Source organism: Chiloscyllium plagiosum, unplaced genomic scaffold (assembly GCF_037043375.1).
Source record: "Chiloscyllium plagiosum isolate Xiang-an unplaced genomic scaffold, Cpla_swu_hap1 HiC_scaffold_2, whole genome shotgun sequence".
Lineage (NCBI taxonomy): Eukaryota > Metazoa > Chordata > Chondrichthyes > Orectolobiformes > Hemiscylliidae > Chiloscyllium > Chiloscyllium plagiosum.
Window position 1 is genome coordinate 80813477 of NW_028270140.1, and position 6894 is coordinate 80820370.

The 6894-nt window shown below is 42.5% G+C and overlaps 1 non-coding gene across 1 annotated transcript; it reads left to right on the forward strand.

The window, feature by feature from the left end:
• The first annotated feature begins 6532 nt into the window (after nucleotides 1–6532).
• On the forward strand, nucleotides 6533–6638 carry LOC122539723 (U6 spliceosomal RNA). The gene has a single exon (XR_006309163.2). It is a non-coding gene; the product is annotated as a U6 spliceosomal RNA (small nuclear RNA).
• The last annotated feature ends 256 nt before the right edge of the window (nucleotides 6639–6894 follow it).

The window sequence follows — 6894 nt, forward strand, 5'->3', positions numbered from 1 at the left end:
AGCAGGACGTCCAAGGTGGTTATCTCCGGTTTGCTTCCAGTTCCTCGGGCTGGTGAGGCCAGAAACAGGGAGATAATGGACTTGAACGGGAGGCTGGGGAACTGGTGCAGGAAGCAAGGATTTAAATTCTTGGATCACTGGGGTATGTTTTGTGGTAAGCATAAATTATACAAGAGAGACAGTTTTCACCTTAATAGGTTAGGGACCAGCATTCTGGCAGGCAGGTTTGCTACTGCAACACAGCTACGTTTAAACTAAGTAGCGGGGGGGAGGGGACAAACTGGATGTTTAAGAAAGAAATTGAAGGGAAAGTTAGAACAACGGAAGTCAAGAAAGACAACTGTATCAATGAGGCAGAAAACTCATAAAGAGACCATGCTGTAAGGTTGAGTGAAATAGGAGTTGATGGGAAGGGTGAGGGCAGTAACAAATTAAAAATACTATACATGAATGCACGAAGCATTAGAAATAAGATGGATGAGGTTGAGGCTCTTTTGGAAATTGGCAGATACGATATTGTGGGGATAACTGAGATGTAGCTTCAAGTGGACAGGGCCTGGGAAATGAATATTCAAGGCTACACGTGCTATCATAAGTACAGACTGACGGGCAGAGGGGGTGGGGTGGCCATGTTGGTAAGGGATGATATTCAGTCCCTTGTGGCGGGGGGACCTAGAATCAGGGGATGTAGAGTCAGTGTGCATAGAGCTGAGAAATTCTAAGGGTAAAAAGACCCTCTTGGGAGTTATCTACAGGCCCCCAAACAGTAGTCTGGATGTCGGATGTAAATCGAATCAGGAGCTGAAATTGGCCTGTCGCAAAGATGTGACTACAGTTGTCATGGGGGATTTCAACATGCAGGTAGACTGGGAGAATCAGGATGGTATTGGACCTCAAGAAAGAGACTTTGTGGAGTGCCTCAGAGATGGATACTTAGAACAGCTGGTGCTGGAGCCTACCAGGGAGAAGGCAATTCTGGATGGTATTGTGCAACGAACCAGGATTGATCAGGGACCTCGAAGTGAAGGAGCCATTGGGAAGTAGTGACCATAATGCAATAAGCTTCAATCTGCAATTTGAGAGGGAGAGGGTACAATCGGAAGTGACAATATTTCTGTTGAATAAAGCGAACTATGGAGCTATGAGGGAGGAGCTGGCCAAAGTTCAATGGTGCAATACCTTAGCAGGGATGACAGTGGAGGAACAATGGCAGATATTTCTGTGTATAATGCAGAAGATGCAGGATCAGTTCATTCCAAAAAGAAAGAAAGATCCTAGGAGGAGGCATGGGTGGCCGTGACTGACGAGGGAAGTTAAGAAACATATAAAGTTAAAAGAGAAAAAGTATAACATAGCAAAGATAAGTGGGAAAACAGAGGACTGGGAAGCTTTTAAAGAACAACAGAGGATTACTAAGAAGGAAATATGCAGAGAAAAAATGAGGTACGAAGGTAAACTGGCCAAAAATATAAAGGAGGATAGTAAAAGCTTTTTTAGGTATGTGAAAGGCAAAAAAATGGTTAAGACAAAAATTGGGCCCTTGAAGACAGAAACAAGGGAATATATTACAGGGAACAAAGAAATGGCAGAAGAATTGAATTGGTACTTCAGATCTGTGTTCACTGGGGAAGACACAAGCAATCTCCCTGAGGTAACAGTGGCTGAAGGACCTGAACTTAAGGGAATTTATATTTGCCAGGAATTGGTGTTGGAGAGACTGTTAGGTCTGAAGGCTGATAAGTCCCCGGTCCTGATGGTCTACATCCCAGGGTACTGAAGGAGGTGGCTCGAGAAATTGTGGATGCGTTGGTGATTATTTTCCAGAGTTCAATAGGTTCAGGATCAGTTCCTGCGGATTGGAGGGTGGCTAATGTTGTACCACTTTTTAAGAAAGGTGGGAGAGAGAAAGCAGGAAATTATAGACCAGTTAGTCTGATTTCAGTGGTGGGAAAGATGCTGGAGTCTATTATAAAGGATGAAATTACGACACATCTGGATAGTAGTAACAGGATAGGTCAGAGTCAGCATGGATTTATGAAGGGGAAATCATGCTTGACTAATCTTCTGGAATTTTTTGAGGATATAACTCTGAAGCTGGACGAGGGAGATCCAATAGATATAGTGTACCTGGACTTTCAGAAAGCTTTTGATAAAGTCCCACATAGGAGGTTAGTGAGCAAAATTAGGGCGCATGGTATTGGGGGCAAAGTACTAACTTGGATTGAAAGTTGGTTGGCTGATAGGAAACAAAGAGTAGTGATAAACGGCTCAATTTCGGAATGGCAGGGAGTGACCAGTGGGGTAATGCAGGGATCAGTGCTGCGATCGCAGCTTTTTACAATATATGTTAATGATATAGAAGATGGTATTAGTAATAACATTAGCAAATTTGCTGATGATACTAAGCTGGGTGGCAGGGTGAAATGTGAGGAGGATGTTAGGAGATTACAGGGTGACCTGGACAGGTTAGGTGAGTAAGTGAGGACTGCAGATGCTGGAGATCAGAGCTGAAAATGTGTTGCTGGAAAAGCGCAGCAGGTCAGGCAGCATCCAAAGAACAGGAGAATCGACGTTTCGGGCATAAGCCCTTGAGAAGGGCTTATGCGCGAAACGTCAATTCTCCTGTTCCTTGGATGCTGCCTGACCTGCTGCGCTTTTCCAGCAAAACATTTTCAGGTTAGGTGAGTGGTCAGACTCATGGCAGATGCAGTTTAATGTGGATAAATGTATGGTTATCCACTTTGGTGGCAAGAACAGGAAGGCAGATTACTACCTAAATGGAATCAATTTAGGTAAAGGGGCAGTACAAAGAGAACTGGGTGTTCTTGTACACCAGTCAATGAAGGTAAGCATGCAGGTACAGCAGGTAGTGAAGAAGGCTAATGGCATGCTGGCTTTCATAACAAGAGGGATTGAGTATAGAAGCAAAGAGGTTCTTCTGCAGCTGTACAGGGCCCTGGTGAGATCACACCTGGATTTTGCCTGTCCTCGGATGCTGCCTGAATTGCTGTGCTCTTCCAGCACCACTAATCCAGAATCTGGTTTCCAGCATCTGCAGTCATTGTTTTTACCACACCTGGAGTACTGTGTGCAGTTCTGGTCTCCAAATTTGAGGAAAGACATTCTGGCTATTGAGGGAGTGCAGCGTAGGTTCACGAGGTCAATTCCTGGAATGGCGGGACTACCTTACGCTGAAAGACTGGAGCGACTGGGCTTGTATACCCTTGAGTTTAGAAGACTGAGCGGGGATCTCAATGAGACATATAAGATTATTAAAGAATTGGACACTCTGGAGGCAGGAAACATGTTTCCGCTGATGGGTGAACGTCGAACCAGAGGACACAGCTTAAAAATACAGGGTAGACCATTTAGGACAGAGATGAGGAGAAACCCCTTCACCCAGAGGGCAGTGGAGGCCCAGTCTCTGGATTCATTTAAGAAAGAGTTGGATAGAGCTCTCAAGGATTGTGTAATCAAGGGTTATGGAGATAGGGCAAGAACAGGATACTGATTAAGGATGATCAGCCATGATCATATTGAATAGTGGTGCAGGCTCGAAGGGCAGAATGGCCTGCTCCTGCACCTATTGTCTATTGTTTATTGTCTATAATAGTCCAAAGATTTGGGTGTTCAAGTGCATACATCTTTAAAATGTCAGAAACAGGTGCAAAACTTATTCAAGAAAGCACCTTTATGTGTAGAGGAGAATAAGGATGCAAAAATTATGCTGCACTTAAACAAAATCCTGACTCAATCCCACTTGGAAAACTATGAGGGATGTGGGCATCACACCTGAGGCAGGATATATTCGCATTGGAGGAAGCTCAACATTGGTTTAAAAGAATGGTAGCTGGACTTGAGGGGTAGATGAAAGGAGAGGTTATACAAATTAAGCCTGTATTCTCTAGAAATTTGAAGGTTAAGGAGTGATCTTATTGAAGTCTTCAAGATATTAATAAGAAAAAACATGGTAGAAAAAGATAAATTATTACCACTGTTTGGAGATTCCAGAACAAGGGGGAATGTTCTGATAATGAAGGCCAGACCATTCAGGAGATATATTAGGAAGAACCTCTACACGCAAAAAACGCATTGGTGGCTGCTTTGAACTCTCTTCCACAAATGGCAGTGGATGCTGGGTCAGATATTAATTTTGTATCTGAGATAGATAATTTTTTGTTAAGCAAAAGGATTAAGGGATATCGGCCAAAGGATCAGCCACAGCTCAGTCATGATTTCATTAAATAATGGAACAGGCTCAAGAAGCTAATGGTCTCCTCCTTTTCGTATGTTCCTAAAACCCACAGGCATTTTCGAAGTATATTTGGAGCAAGAGAATAACAAGGGAAAGACTAGGGGCCACTAAGGACCAAAGCATCTGTATGTGGAGCCAGAAAACAAAACTGTGGTTTTAATAAATACTTTGCTTCTTTATTCGCTCGTGCCAGCATGTTGCAGGAATGGAAATCAGGAAGTGGAACTGTGTTGTATTTGTTCAAATTAGCAGAAGGTATTAACAGTTTTAGCAGGCTTGAAAGTGAATAACTCCCCAGGCTCAGATGAGATGTATCCCAGGCTGCTATGAGAAGCAAAGCTCTGACATTAATTTTCAAATCATCTCTGGCCACAGGAGAGGTTCCAGAAGACAACTCATGTGGTTGCATTATTTAAAAAGATGGTAGAGATAAACCAGGAAGTCACAGGCCAGAGAGTTGGACTTTTGTGGCTGGAAAATTACTAGAAAAAAATTCTGAGGGACAGAATTATCTCCACTTGGAGAGGCAAAGAGGAAAGCTGTGGAGTGTACTTGATGGGCCGAACAGCCGAGATTTTAGGTTTGAAGCAAATGCAGAGCAGGGTTAAAACACTTGGGAACTCTTCTGCTACTTATCAGGTCAGCTATTTTGTTTACTTACACTCCTGTATTTAAAAGACTTTCACTGGCCTTTATAAGACCATAAGATCATAAAATGTAGGAGTAGAAATGGGCCATTCATCCCATTGATTCTGCTCCACCTTTCAATGAGATTATGACTGATCTGGCAATCAGCAATTTCACTTTTATGCCTTTTCCCCATAACCCTTTATTCCTTTACTGACTAAAAATACTAAGACCATAAGATGTAGGAGCAGAATTAGCTTGTTTGGTGTATTGATTCTGCTCCACTATTCAATCATGGCTGATATGTTTCTCAGTTCATTCTTCTGCCTTCTCCCCATAATTCTTGAACCTCTTACTAATCAAAGACCTAGTTTTCCCTGGCTTAAATACACTCAACGGCTTGGCCTCCACAACATTCTGTAGCAATGAGTTCCATAGATTCACTCACTCTATAGCTGAAGAAATTCCTCCTCATTTCAGTTCTAAACAGTGATTCCTTCAATCTGAGGGTGTGCCCTAGAATCCTCAACTTCCCTTCTAGTTGAAACAGCTTCTCCTAATCCATTCTATCCAGGTCTATCAACATTCTGCAAGTTTGATTGAAATACCCCAGTATCCTTCTAACTTTCATAGATTGCAGATCCAGAGTCTTCAACCGCTCCCCATATGACAAGCCCTTCATCCTGGGATCAGTTGTGTAAACCACCTCTGGACCCCCTCCAAAACCAGCACGTCCTTCCTTAGATATGGGGCCCAAAATTGCTCCAAATGCAGTCTGAACAGATCCTTATACAACCTCAGCAGTACATCCTTGTTCGTGTATTCAAGCCCTCTTGAAATGAACGCCAACATTGCATAGCCTTCCTAATTGCCAACTGGGTCAGCCTGCTAATCTTAAGAGAATCCTGAACTAGGACTTCCTCCTTCCTCTCTGCCTCAGATTTCCATTTAGAAAATAGTCTATGCCTGTATTCTTCCTACAAAATGCATAATCACATACTTTCCCACATTGTATTCTATCTGGTATTTCATTGCCCACTCTCCTAGTTTATCCAAGTTCTTCTGCAGCCCACCCACTTCCTCAACACCATCTGTCCTTCCAACTATCTTTGTATCATTTGCAAATTTTTCATTCAAGCCCTCAATTCCTTCATCCAGATCGTTAATAGTTGTGGTCCCAACGCTGACCTCTATGGAACTCCACTTGTCACTGGTTGCGATCCTGAAAAAGATACCATTATGCCCACTCTCTGCCTTCTGCCTTCTGCCAGTCAGCCAATCCACTACTTATGTCAGTACCTTGCCACTAACACCATGGGCTCTTATTGTATTAAGCTTCTTCTGGTGTGGCACCTTTTCAAAAGTAATTTGTAAATCCAAATAGATCACATACACTGGCTCTCCTTTGTCTAACTTTCTTGTTACCTCCTCAATGAATTCTAACAGATTTGTCAGGCTTGTCATCCCTTGAAGAAGCTGTGATGACTTAGCCTGATTTTACCAAGCACCTACAAGTACACCGCAATCTCATTCTTAATAACAGACTCTAAAGTCTAACTAAGAGTCGGCAATCGACGTATAATTTCCCATCTTATGTCTCCTTCCTTCCCTTCTTAAACAGGGGTGTTACATTAGCCTATCTATCTCAGCCTGCTCACTTGGCAGCACATATCATAAAATTGGAATGATACAGTGAAGATTAGCATGTGCCCCACGTAAGGATGACACACAAATTCATGAAGTGCTTCATATTTTTGCACAAGATTGATCATCAACAGGTACTGTAAAGGAAAGTTGAAAAGCACGTTAAATATATTTAACAACTCAGTTCACTGATTGTTTCACCTGCCTTTCCTTTTATCCCCTTTCTATTCAGTATGTACTCGTTTTCACTGTTGTAAAATGTCTTTGTTTCTGTAAGAAGTATTGTCAGGGTCTAAATTGCTGTTGTCTACGTTTTTGTTCAAAAACAATGGGCAGAAGGAAATAAGACCTAACATTGGGGAAACCAT